Here is a 12,504-nt window from a genome sequence, read left to right as displayed (position 1 = left end):
CCCTTTGCCACATCTTCCGTAATAGAAGGTAACAATGACTTAATAAACCATTCAGCCAACAACTAATTAGGAACATATGTTTTTACCATTCTACGACGACGTCGCCACTCATGAATATGATCGGATATGTGAGTGGCCGTCGTTTGCTTGAAATTGGTAAGAAGCTCTGTTCCTGTTTCGTAACTTATGGGTAGCTGAAAATGGGTTAAAAAGGTTGTGGCTAGGGTACTGAAGTTATCAAACGAAGCTCTAGGCAATTCGATATACCATTTTGCTGCCGGACCAGTTAACGTTCGCTGAAAAAGGCGAAGCGTGATCGAATCATCATTTAGAGTGTTAGATGAACACCACAGGTGAAAGGTCATCACATGATTCGACGGGTCTTCACCCAAATTTCCATTAAATTTAGGAATATCTGACAGAAGTTTATGAGGAATCGCTGGCCACCAAGGGGCGTAAGCGATTGGATCGTTGTTAGCCGAATTAGATCTGGTAATTCTAAAGTTGCCACGAAGGGCAACTGTTGATTCAGGTTCGGCGAAGCATACCCAGGATAAGATGGGATTTCTTGAGCAGTGGGTCTTTGCATACCAGCACAGTGAATTTGATGTTGATAACTTTGGTAAGGTTGATGGGTATAACCATTATGAAATGGTTGACATTGATTGTTTTGAATATACGACTGCCCATTACTTGTAAAGATTTGGTGCTCGGATCCTTGGTAAACTTGTTGGAATTTCAGTTGTTGATATTGCACCAGCCATGGTTGTGAGACCATGTGCTGTTGTCCAATACTGGTTGTTTGACCAAGATGAGGGGTAATGGTACCCATTTGAGCCTGGGTCACTCCAGTTAAGGAGCCACTAATCGATGATTGTGGTGGCATCATAGAGACAAGGGGTTGTTGGATTGCGACCTGAGAGACTTGAGGTTGGCATACAACAGGTAATGCTTGTACTTGCGACACCGTCACAATAGCCGGTGTAGTGGGGATATTTGACATAGGCAGAGTTTTTTGCATTGAGTATACAACTCTTGGTTGTTGAGGTAGTATTGGCATCCAACCATTGGATGTAATTCCAGCATAACCTGAATTTTGTTGCGAACTCTCGTATGTTTGACCTCCCGCAGGAGACCCTAAAAGGGCATATTGCCCCCCATATGGTGTTAATCTAGTGCTTAAGGGAATGATTTGTCTTTGAGGACTGGACTGCCCAAATTGACATTGCAAAGGATCAATTTGCTGAGACTCAACATAAGAGAGATCCAGATATTATTCCGGACGAACAAACGGGAACAGACCATACTGTCGAAACAGCCCCTGGATGGATTCCATCCAGTGATTGAGAGCTAGTTGTGACAGATGGTACGCCGGCGAACATTGTCGGAGTAGCAGCAGGAAGTTCTGCTGCTGCTGTGTCAGATGACACAGTCCTAGATGTCGACGGTTGTTCAGACATATCTAGTCTATCTATCCAAAAGGTTTCCTAGCGATTCTATAGGAACTTCCGATAACGGTAGACTAATTTCTGATGAAGAAGGATATAGAGTGATCCCAACTCCAAAATGCGATGGAGTACTAGATGGCGAATCCTCCACAATCTCTTCTATAGCAATCAAACCAGGTGGAAGAGGTAGATTGTCAGTCCGTAAAATCCAGTAAATATTTCCATGTCAAAGAAGGTATAGATTCTGCAGTGACAGATGTTGGGGAATAACACCTTCCGAATCAGCTGTAGATGGAGCCAGTTCAGGTATACTAGGATCAATTCTACTGTCCTCTAGTGGCTGCGGAAATTCTTCTGTAAAGGCAGGGGTACCATAAATGTTTGGAGTAACCGAAGTCTCCAAGGGTGTCGGAACACTTGTTCCAACTAGACCAGGGGATTTTGAGGCGGTTAAACAAGTTTGTTTTGTCTGGAATAGTTTTGATTCTGGAGACAAAGACGGTTGACTCGTAAGCCTCCGCGAACGATGAGGTTTTAATTGACTTTCCTCCACGATTGCGGATTACTCGATCAAATAAAAATAAAAGGGGAAAATGTTTCCAAATTAAATGAATTTTAGACGCTTTGACACAACTTGTTTTTTTCAATTTTTAAGAGTCGAGAAAAAACAAAAGATGACTCTAGTCGCCTTCGATTTTTAATGCCTGAAGTGACAAGTGCTCAAATGGACCTTTTCCTTTAAGGAGTTTGAAAAGGAATGAAAGAGACTACTCTGGAAATCTAGACAGAGGGATTACCAAACCAATCGTAAAACTGCAGAATACTTTTTACGGTACGGCACTCAATCTTCCCGAATGCTGTGTTCAGTGCATTGCAATCGATAGGGCGGCAGACATGGCTTCCTATGGATAAAGGATATAGCCTATTGTGGTCTCTCAATATATACTCGATGGTACGTGGGAGCATAAGTCTATACTGGCACTTGTCGTCTCAAAGAGGAGGAATCACCCAACCAACAGTGAAAGTGACAGTTACCAGGCTTTACGACACCAGAATATGTCTCTAGCCTAGACTTCTAGATGTTGTGCGTTAGGTTCCAAAGCGTTTTTATGTTCATTGAATTTATTTTACAATTGATATTTCTTAAGAAATTTTCCTTTCAGGTTCACCATGTGATGTAGATATACAATTCCTGAAATGCAATCTAAGATGATAAACAATCGTTTAATCTTCTTTTTGCAATGAAAATCCTAGCTACTAAAGAAAGAGAGACGATATTCTTTCAACATAGAGAAGAGATCACACACTAGATGCGCTGTCCTAAATCAAACCAACAAGTAGTCTAAATTCAAATGCACATGCATGTATTTGTTTTCAGCTTTCTTAATGTGTGAATGACAAGAAGAATGCTAAGTACAAATCTGAATTATCTTTTCAAAGAGACAGTACTAACAAATTTCTCTTCAAAAACAAAAGGAAGATAATGACGACACTTTTCTATTTTTTTTGAAAACTGCTTTCGACACTTGAAAAACTACTAATTCAAATCAAATACAAGAGTAACTGTATAATCGGCCATCAAGAACAATAGAATTCTTTTCTTTGACTGAAAACGACACTTGCAACACTTTCAAATCAAAAGACGACAGTTTGATTATGCTACTTCTTTTTGTAAAAGAGAACTGAAAATGGCGCACAATACATAAAAACATTCACAGTTCTTTGCACAATGGAGGTGGAATGATGGAAAGGAAGGGAGTTTCCACAGTGGTATATCGATCACAAACAGTAAAACTCCTGAATAAAGCTGAAGAGAGTAAACACAAAAACCAAAATCTGAGAGAAAAAGAGGTCTTGTCTGGTCAGCGCACCTGCAACACAGGGAAGGTGCGATGCAGCGCACCTCCTACACACGGGATGTGTTATGCATCCAAATTCCCAAGAGGAGAAGGTGCGATGGTCCAGGGACGAGACTTCAACTGGGTTCCGGGTCACAGTTTGCAGCTCAGTTCAGGGATTTAGGCCGAGCAAGTGATGTTCAGTAAATATAAATCACAGGGGTTGATCTAATGAGGTTAATAGAGCCACCACTAGGGCAATTAGAAGGTTTGCAAATCGATTGTTCAGTTTATAAACAAAACCCGAAGATAGACTGAAGCAGCATTGATCTACTTTGCACTTGCATAGCAAATGCAGTTCGAAGGCTAGCTGGCTTGACTTCAGGCTTCGTCTGTAAGTTTATAAAACAAACAAATATAGATAAGCAAACAATCTATTCGCTCCCCAGCAGAGTCACCATTTTGTTATCGGGAAATCTAGTACGTCCACTCGGAGCTACTAGTACCACTAAGACTGGTAGCTATCTTAGAAACAAACAAACTAAAACTACTTTCGCTTTCCTTTATGAGAAGTAGATAAGAGGGGAACAAAGGATACCAACCTCAGTCTTGCGCTTAGTTCCTTGCTTGGTTCCTCTCCCTTCTGACATATCCTTGCCGATTTGCCTTCGTCTACCCAGCTTCAAAGAGCACTTGTGGAATCAAAGCAGCATAATACTATCGAAGAACAGAGATCTACAATAATAAACAATATAGGACCAGATATATATTGACCACACAAATGCATATATTGTCAAACATACAAGAATGTGGAGGAAAACTTGAATAGCTTTATTAATATCAAGAATAGCAAAGAGGATTACAACCAATTGTTCTGACCCAGCATCATCCTCCCAGCATGAAAGCCCTTCTTCACCTCCTGAAAAGCTTAGATCACCCAACACTATGATATTCCACCAAGAAACCAACAACACTTCCTTACAAGATACAAAATTCTAGCCTCTGGATCTCTGGGATGAGGGATCCATATATAGATGATTACAGGGGGTGAGTCAGCTTCTGGGATTTTGATTAGTGTCCTCTCTTTGATAGTTCTTGATTCCACTTGGAGATTGATGATCTCTTACTCATCCCTGGGCGAATTCAGAGAGGCATGTGTCACAAGAGAAGTTTCTGGAAGATTCCATGACAATCCACCTTGCAAACTGTCTCTGCCATTTGTCTACTCTCGCCCATCGCACCCTACAGAAGGGATTTCTAGTATGCATCGCACCCTTTACACTGGGCAGTTGAGATGCATCGCACCCTCTGCACTGGGCAGTCTGTATGGTCCAGCTTTGACCAATTTTGAGCAGTTTTCTGTGGAGAACTTCTGGGAGATGATGTAATCAGTTGACCTTGTTCTTTTAGGGTGTGAAGCAACACTTTTAGGGGCTTAGGAGCCCTTGGTTTATGGACATGTATGATTGGGGTTGCAGTGCCCAAAAATGTCTATAACAATATTTTCATATGAATATTCAAATATCTAATGATTTTATATAGCCTTTATTAGAAATTTTAAGGTAAAATGTATTTATGTTATAAAATTTAGGAAAATAATTTTCAGAAGAAAAGGAAATTCATGAAACATTTTTTGAAAAGGCATGGAAAATTATCCCACTTACGAATATTAGCCCCTAAAATTTTCCCTATTCACCTCACTTGTTTCTATAATACACTTCTTGTAAAGCCAAATATTTGGCAATGGGGAGTCTGATAATAGTTGGATCTCATGCTCCATTTCCCTCTTGGGTGGTATCCCTTTAGGTTCCTAGAACACATCCCGATACACTTGTAGAAACTCTTCCAATTGTTTCTTATGTCTCTTAGTCAGCCCTTCCAAGGATGTATTTCCTTTTACAAACTCTTCTACAAGCTGATTTTCTCTTAAAAACAACAAAACATACTTCTTATTGGAACTAGTCAATTTCTTGGGTTGGTTAGCACTTACAAGTGAAATTTTTGACTTGCATTTATGCACATTAATGGTGAATGATTTTCCATCCTTAACAAGCCAACACCAGTTGGATCTCCACATGAATATTACATCTCAAATGTACATGTATGAAATTCCAAACACAACTCCACACACATCAAGGGGAATTACATCTAGTTCTACTTCATAAATAAAATAAGCGTTAATGGAAAAGATAATTTTACAATACTTGCCTATAACATTGCATCCTTATTTACCCATCGCAATGGATATGGTATGGGATGATCATGAACTTCCAACCCCAATTTTTTAACTAGCTCTACTGCAATGAGATTCATTTGAAATCCTAATTCAAATAAAGTACCAATCTTTGTCTCCTTGACATGATTCTTTATGTGGAAGAGTTTGATCATTTCTTTCTCTTCATGTTATAGGAGGTTGTTCAAATTCACCTCCTTCTACATTGACTTACACACAATCTTATCAACAAGATCTGATTTTCTTTCAACTTCGTTGCTTGAATCGATGACCATGAGGTTCTTCATTCTTCTTCTATTATCATTCTTTTGGTTCGTTAGGCTAATCTCCATATATGCAATTGCACGCAGGTCTCCTCAGTATGGTTGTGAATGTTGTAGTAGTTGTTGGGATCTTTGCACTAGTTTGCTTTGGCTATAATCATTTTAAATTTCCCCCTTTCCACATCTTCTTCCCCTCCTTAGTAGCATCATGTTACATCCTCTCTGCTTGAATCCACTTGGTTTCCCTTTCTACAACCTTATTTTCTCCATGTACCATGCCTATTATACAAAAGCGTCATCCACCAATCCATGCTTGAATAACATCACTTGATTACACACATGGATATGTAAACCCCCTAGATCTTGAGGAGTACATTTGGGTTCTTAGGGGATATACCCAACATTATGGCTATTTTTGTGAACTTTGTGGTATACTCTTCTATGATCTGCCATTTCTTTTTCCTAAGGTAGTGCCACCAGATCCACTGGTCCTTTAGATACCAAATAGGGTAAAATTGTGGTTGTGTGAGGATTTTGAAGTCTTCACACTTAGTCACTAAAGGTTTTCCCTCCAACCTCAGGGTTTCCACATGGATTTCCCACGAAGTGAGCACATGGCCCTCTAATTTTAGCTACACAAATGAAATATTTTGTTCTTCCTCAACATGATGGAAATTGAAATAAACTTCTAATTGTTGCAACCAGTGATTTATCTCGAGATAATAAATATCACCTTGGTACGGCTTGATATCAACCTTCGCTTCCATTTTGAATGGGGATTATGAATGATTCATAGAACTTGAACTCAGTTGATATTTTTCGAGTCATTTCCTCGATAGTTCTTTGTTTCTTCTTGATCTCCTGATCTCCCCTCTTTTTCATTTATCGTCTACATTATAACCCCCATATTATCCAAATATATTAAGCTTATTACTTAAGGATTTCTACTAAGCCTTATATCTACGACTTGTGCTTCCAGTCATGAGAACCTCTCCTTTATAGGACCATGAAGATCATTCATGGATTTTTCCGCCATGATTAGCGTTTTTGTCCTTTGGCCTGGCCGATCAATATCCCTTATGCTAGGGCCTAAATCTACCTCAGGCTAAGAAAGGTAGGTCTAGGGTAACATCAAACCATGCTTAACCTGGTAGCTAGCCCTACCAGGTCGGGAGAGGGCTCTCTCCTTGTCAATCTCAGGAAAATATAGCAAATGAGGCTTGAGATGACTGATGTAAAGACTAATTTTAGGCTAGGTATATGCTCAAAGGAGTTTGATTGAATTTTATGATGGTTTGCTGGATCAGATGTGAAAGGCAGTTTTGGGTCCGGGGAATGAGCTCAGTTTTGCAGAGGTTTCTATGGGGCGAGGTAGGCAAGTTTATTTAGTATCTTGAATTAAGTGCAATGAAGAGTCTTAAGACTAGTGACTAGGAGTTGGAGAGGGCATGGAAGTGTCATGAGTCCTCTTCAAACAATTGAAAACATGTGAAACCAAATAAACCCTAAGATAGAGCACTGCAACATCAATGAATTCCACCTTTATACTTGATTCATTTAGTTAAGCAGAAAAGAGAGAGATAATAGCACACATAAACACAAGATAACTTTATTCACAGAAGGAAAAACAATACTAACACACCTTGCCACAAGAATCCCACAAAATTCTGCAAACCTTGGTCTATTTCCTTGCCAAACTATAGAGATGATGTACAATAATGCTCAAAGCATTCACAAGAGTCCAACCTTTACAAATGACTGAAAAAGTACTAGATATAGGCAAAAAACAACTCATTCTAACTTTTAGGGGTTGAATTCATGAGTTTAGGAGCTGTTTCAACAAGATCTAAACTAAGAACTGAAAAGTAGGTAGAGGAACAACTTGCCTCTAAAACCTAGGAAACTGATTCATTCAGTTCAAAACCACCTATACATGATGTATCTACCCTCCATGAGTCAATTTTTTATCATTTTTACATCAAAGTCAATAAATTTTAAATTTAATCAATTCACATCATGACATGATTTTGACCATGAGAGAGACAAAGTCAAACTGAGAAAAAACTAGGCAAAAAACAGAGTTTTTGGGCAAAAATGGCACTTTTTCATCCTGCATAGCGCACCCGTGCATAAGATTTTTTTCCAGCTGATTTTTGAGGCCTTCCCCTACACCAAATTTGCTCCAAGTGCGCTTGTTGGAAAGTTTTATCTATCTACTTTCTAGAACAAGTGAAATTTTTGAATTTGGTGTCCATTTTCCCCTCAAAAAATCAGTTCTACCAACATTGCTTCCCGTGTAGCCAAAAAGTGGCAGAGAGGGCATTTTGAGGTGTTTTTGACCCTTTTGGAGGCCCAAAACTTGACAAAACTTTCTAGTAACTTCTGGGTATGTATGATTCTTCACAAAGAATCCAAAAAGGTAGAGTTTTCCTCCAAAGGAGGTCCCGCAAAAGCAAGGACAAGTGACAAGTGGCACTACGCACTAGGCAGAAAAACCTGTTTTTTCCTTCAAATTTTCAAAATTGTTAAAAAGTGTGCCAAATTTCTTGAAATTTGGGATGAGTGACCTGCATCAAGTACTATGTTGGGCCAAGGAAGCTTCAACCAAAGATCCTGAGCTTATCTTGCTCTTTCTTGCTCCTCAAAGTTTTTCCCAACTTACCTTTAGCTCCTTATCCTTGCTTTGCAAATCTTGTTTCTTGCCAAATAATGAAAATCCATGTGTCTCAACATATTTTTCTCCTTTTTGCCTTCTCTCTAACAGCTTCTCCAAGTGCATATTTTCTCTTTTCTAGCCAACATTCCCAGTGAGCATCAACCTCTTGCTCAAGCAATGTCAATTTGACTTTTCTCCTCTTTGCTGCTTGCCGGTTTTCCCTTATGTTCTGCTGCAGCTCCATGATTGTCTGCTTATCTTCCAACTGCTTGTTGTTCCTTTTCTCAAGATAAGTTATGATCCACTTAGCTCTTTCAAGGTTAAGAGATAAGTCATGAATGTCAGCTTCTTTTTCTTTGATGATCTCCTTGAGTTTTGAGCTTTGGGAGCCCAAATCAGTGTCCTCATCCTGAATCAAAATGAAATCTTTCTCCTGACCTTCAGAAGGTCCCTCATCATGCAATGGTTGCTTCCCTTTATCCTGCTTTTCTGAAGAAGAAGGCAAATCCCCTTTCACCCTAGGTGAAGATAACATTTGCCTGTGATCTGATGAAGGAAACGAGACCCCTTCCACCCCAGGTGGAGATAGTACTCGTTTGGCAGCTGCAAATAATCTCCTTGTGCCCTTTTGATAAGTGATAAATACTGGCACACTAGTGTTGAGTTTCTCATGCATTTCTTGCTGATTTGAAGGCCCTCTTGCCTCATCATGAAATACTGATGGGGTCACTTGAGGGCTTTTGAAATCCTCATGTGAAATGAAATCATCCCATGAAACATTCAACAAGCTCAGCTGATGAAAAACAACAATCTTGATCAATGCAAAGTGATAAATGTTGTTGTATTGTTGATGAGGAGGTTTTCTTTGCATCAATGTGGTCATTTTCTCTATTTTCTATATTTCTGCAATGAAATAGGGGAGGTTCCTCATCCTCACTCTAGTGAAATGCATCAATAATCTGACATGATAAGTGTATAAGTGAGAAAATCTGCCTTCACAGCTGAAGTATTTGATAATGAGCTTCATGAGTGGAGCAATGTGTCCTATAGGATTTGAAAGGAAAGACCTTATTGATTTGCTTCTGATAGCTAGCCTTGATATAAGGCTCATAATTCTCTTTGTCCACAAGCTGTCCTTTGTTCCACTATTCACCCACATTCGGAATACATGTTGCTTCAGCTATAGTTTCAGGTGTCAAAGTGAAGTTAACACTTGCTAAATTGACTTGGCCATTGTGAAGATGGAGGAAAATAGTCTAGCAAGCTCATGGTGGTATTTCACTCTTTCCACCATCTCGCAAAACTGGTAGCAAGACTGATGTTTGAAAACCACTACTGCAAGAGGACAAGCCAATAGCTCTGTGAGTGTAGTGGGCTCCTCTCGGATGTGTTTTCCTCCCTTGTGTGTGGTTTTCTTGGTGCATGAATCTCTTGGGAGGAATCACTCACAGTTTCCTGTAGGTTTTTTATGGATTGATGGGGTTTGGGGATGGTGGGAATATGATGAGTGTGAATGAGAGAGGAAAAAAAGGAAAATGAAATGAGGGGAAATTTCAGTGTCAGGAATGTGAAAATGATTACAGAGGAGTAACAGCAAGAATGACAACTTTCAAAACCCTAGACATTTTTTGTAGTGCAACTGTGAAGCATTTAGGGTTTTATTTTTCACCTATTAGAACACCATGAAAGATGATCAAATCTCTTGTAATGGCACTTAGGAATCTTTACTTGGAGGAATGAAGTTGGCAAGATTTTGAAGCTAGATGAGGTCGATTGAGTGAAATTTAGACTTGGATGACTAGTGCGACGCGCCAACAAACGGGTGCACCGCACCAGTTCAGTTTTCAGCGTATTTTCTACGTTCTGTGCACCGCGCCAAGCAGGTGCGCTACACCACTACCCAGGTGCGCCGCGCCAGGAAGCTTTGCACAATTTTACTGCGTTTTTGCTCTTTTTCCTCAAAATTGAAATTTCCACTTTGTTCTCACACTCTTTGGCACAAATGAAGTTTATAACATGAAAAACACTTTATATGCCCTTTTGAATTTAATTTTTGCATTTAGAAAACCCACTTTTCTAAAGTTTGCTTTTCATTTGGTTCTTTAAAACTCTGTTTTGTAGTTTGGCTCTCTTTTTGACTTTGATGAACTAATGCTTTTACTTTCTTGTCTCTTTTGCAGGAGCTAGAGTGCAAGAGTTTGGCAAGGTGACACAGGGCTACATTTCCGGACATATATATAGGAAAATTAAAATTACATGAAATTTTATATATAAAACAAAAAAAAAATCTATTTTTCCTCAAAACAAGGTTTCGAGGAAAAATCAATCACTGAGTATATCATTATTGAAATTTTTGATCCTGAGACCTTATTAGACCTCCTCATGTGCCTACTAACCATTATTGAGCTTTTACAAGATTTTAATGACAAACACTAGACCTAATGAAACCTAAAACCCTAAAAATGGCTTTTGCAAATGTAAAGATAGAAAATGACTGTAAATGACCTAAATTTGTGAAAATAGGCTAGTAGGTAAAGACTATGAAGGAAAATTGATAAAGATCCACTACCATCAGATGATCCATGACCAAATGGAATGCAGCTGATCAGATGAGACACCTAAAAATGCATGCAACAAGAGAATTTGATCACTGATGGAGGGATGAAGATACCAGCACTAACACCTTGCAAATATCTAGAAAATACCCAAAGAATCCTTCTTTGATACCAATATGATTTGTAAATTGTTCTGTATATTCCACTAGATAGTTCTTCATAAAGATCTGATATAACTATTTTTTAAAATATGAAATCTACACTATTCAGTTTTTATTTATATTTATATTTTTGGATTTGTAGATTATGGTTACATGTGTATGCATGAAAATTAAAACTATGGATAAAATAGAGAATAGTGAAATAAAAACTCACAAACGACTATTAACACAAGATATGACCTAGGAAACCTTCTAAGGAGAAAACCTAGTTGGAAGGTGAGGCTGGTCTACTCTCTTTCTATAAATAGAAAATGGTTGTGAGTACAAATAAGTATGGCCTGTGGCCCATTGGTTATTAGAGTGCACAAATCCTCTCTCTTTGCTCTATCTCATATGATCCTATCCGTTATTTTTTCTCATATATGGAACAAACTCACTCAAAAGAACAAGACCCCTTTTCCTCCTAGTGGCCTAGTTATAACACCTGTTGGGCCTTCATGTTTGGAGAAGTTTTGATCAATTTTTTTGGAAAAGTAAATGGTAAAACAAGCCAAATAGTATGAAAATTTGGTTCAAATCTATCTCCAACAACACAACCCAATAGCCTACTAGTGTTTAGGTTCCACTACCTCAACTCTTAACCAAAGTTACAATATGGACTCTTCTAAAGTCTTCTTCATCATAATCATGTGGGTGGCCCTTTTTCCATGAATAATGGGTGCTAACGTGGCATCCTCTCGAATTATGGTGGTGAAAGCAGGAAGGTTAACTAATGATTGGCATAACATTTCCATACAGACTTTGATTAACATGGTTCATGCACCCTTAGAAATTTTTTATGCCAAAAACATTGTTTGATGCCTCAAAGTTCTCTTAGAATGTTTTAGACACCAATTTTCCAAACGGGGTCGCACTAGTAAAAATCACCCCATGAGTTGATTCCTCCTCTTCTTCCACTCTAAAATCATCGAGATGGGTGCCAAACAATATAATGACCTAATTCAGATCAAGTGCTAAGAAAAAAAATGTGCTTGGAATAATATTAATTATTATGGTGAACACATGTCATCAAATTGTAATAGGATGCTCAGTCAAAATATATGGAAATCTAGGATCATCCACTTTGTCCGTTTTATATTTTTTCCTAGACATAGAGGTTTTAGCAATTTTTAGTCAAATTAGCTAGTATCTCTGAAATTGAGTAGAAATATAGAATATTTATTAAGACAATGTTATGGGATATATATTTGAGGTAAAATTTGTATTAAATAATTTTCTCCAAATTTGTGATTTCGAGTGACTTTTCCTAAAACATTGCCCAAAACTGACCAAAATAGTGGAGTTTTCCAT

The sequence above is a fragment of the Pinus tabuliformis genome, chromosome 1_2, assembly GCF_031772625.1.
Source record: "Pinus tabuliformis cultivar Carrire ecotype Pingquan chromosome 1_2, CPIR1, whole genome shotgun sequence".
NCBI classification, from domain to species: domain Eukaryota; kingdom Viridiplantae; phylum Streptophyta; class Pinopsida; order Pinales; family Pinaceae; genus Pinus; species Pinus tabuliformis.
The sequence above is the reverse complement of the archived record's forward strand: the minus strand, read 5'-3'. Positions refer to the sequence as shown.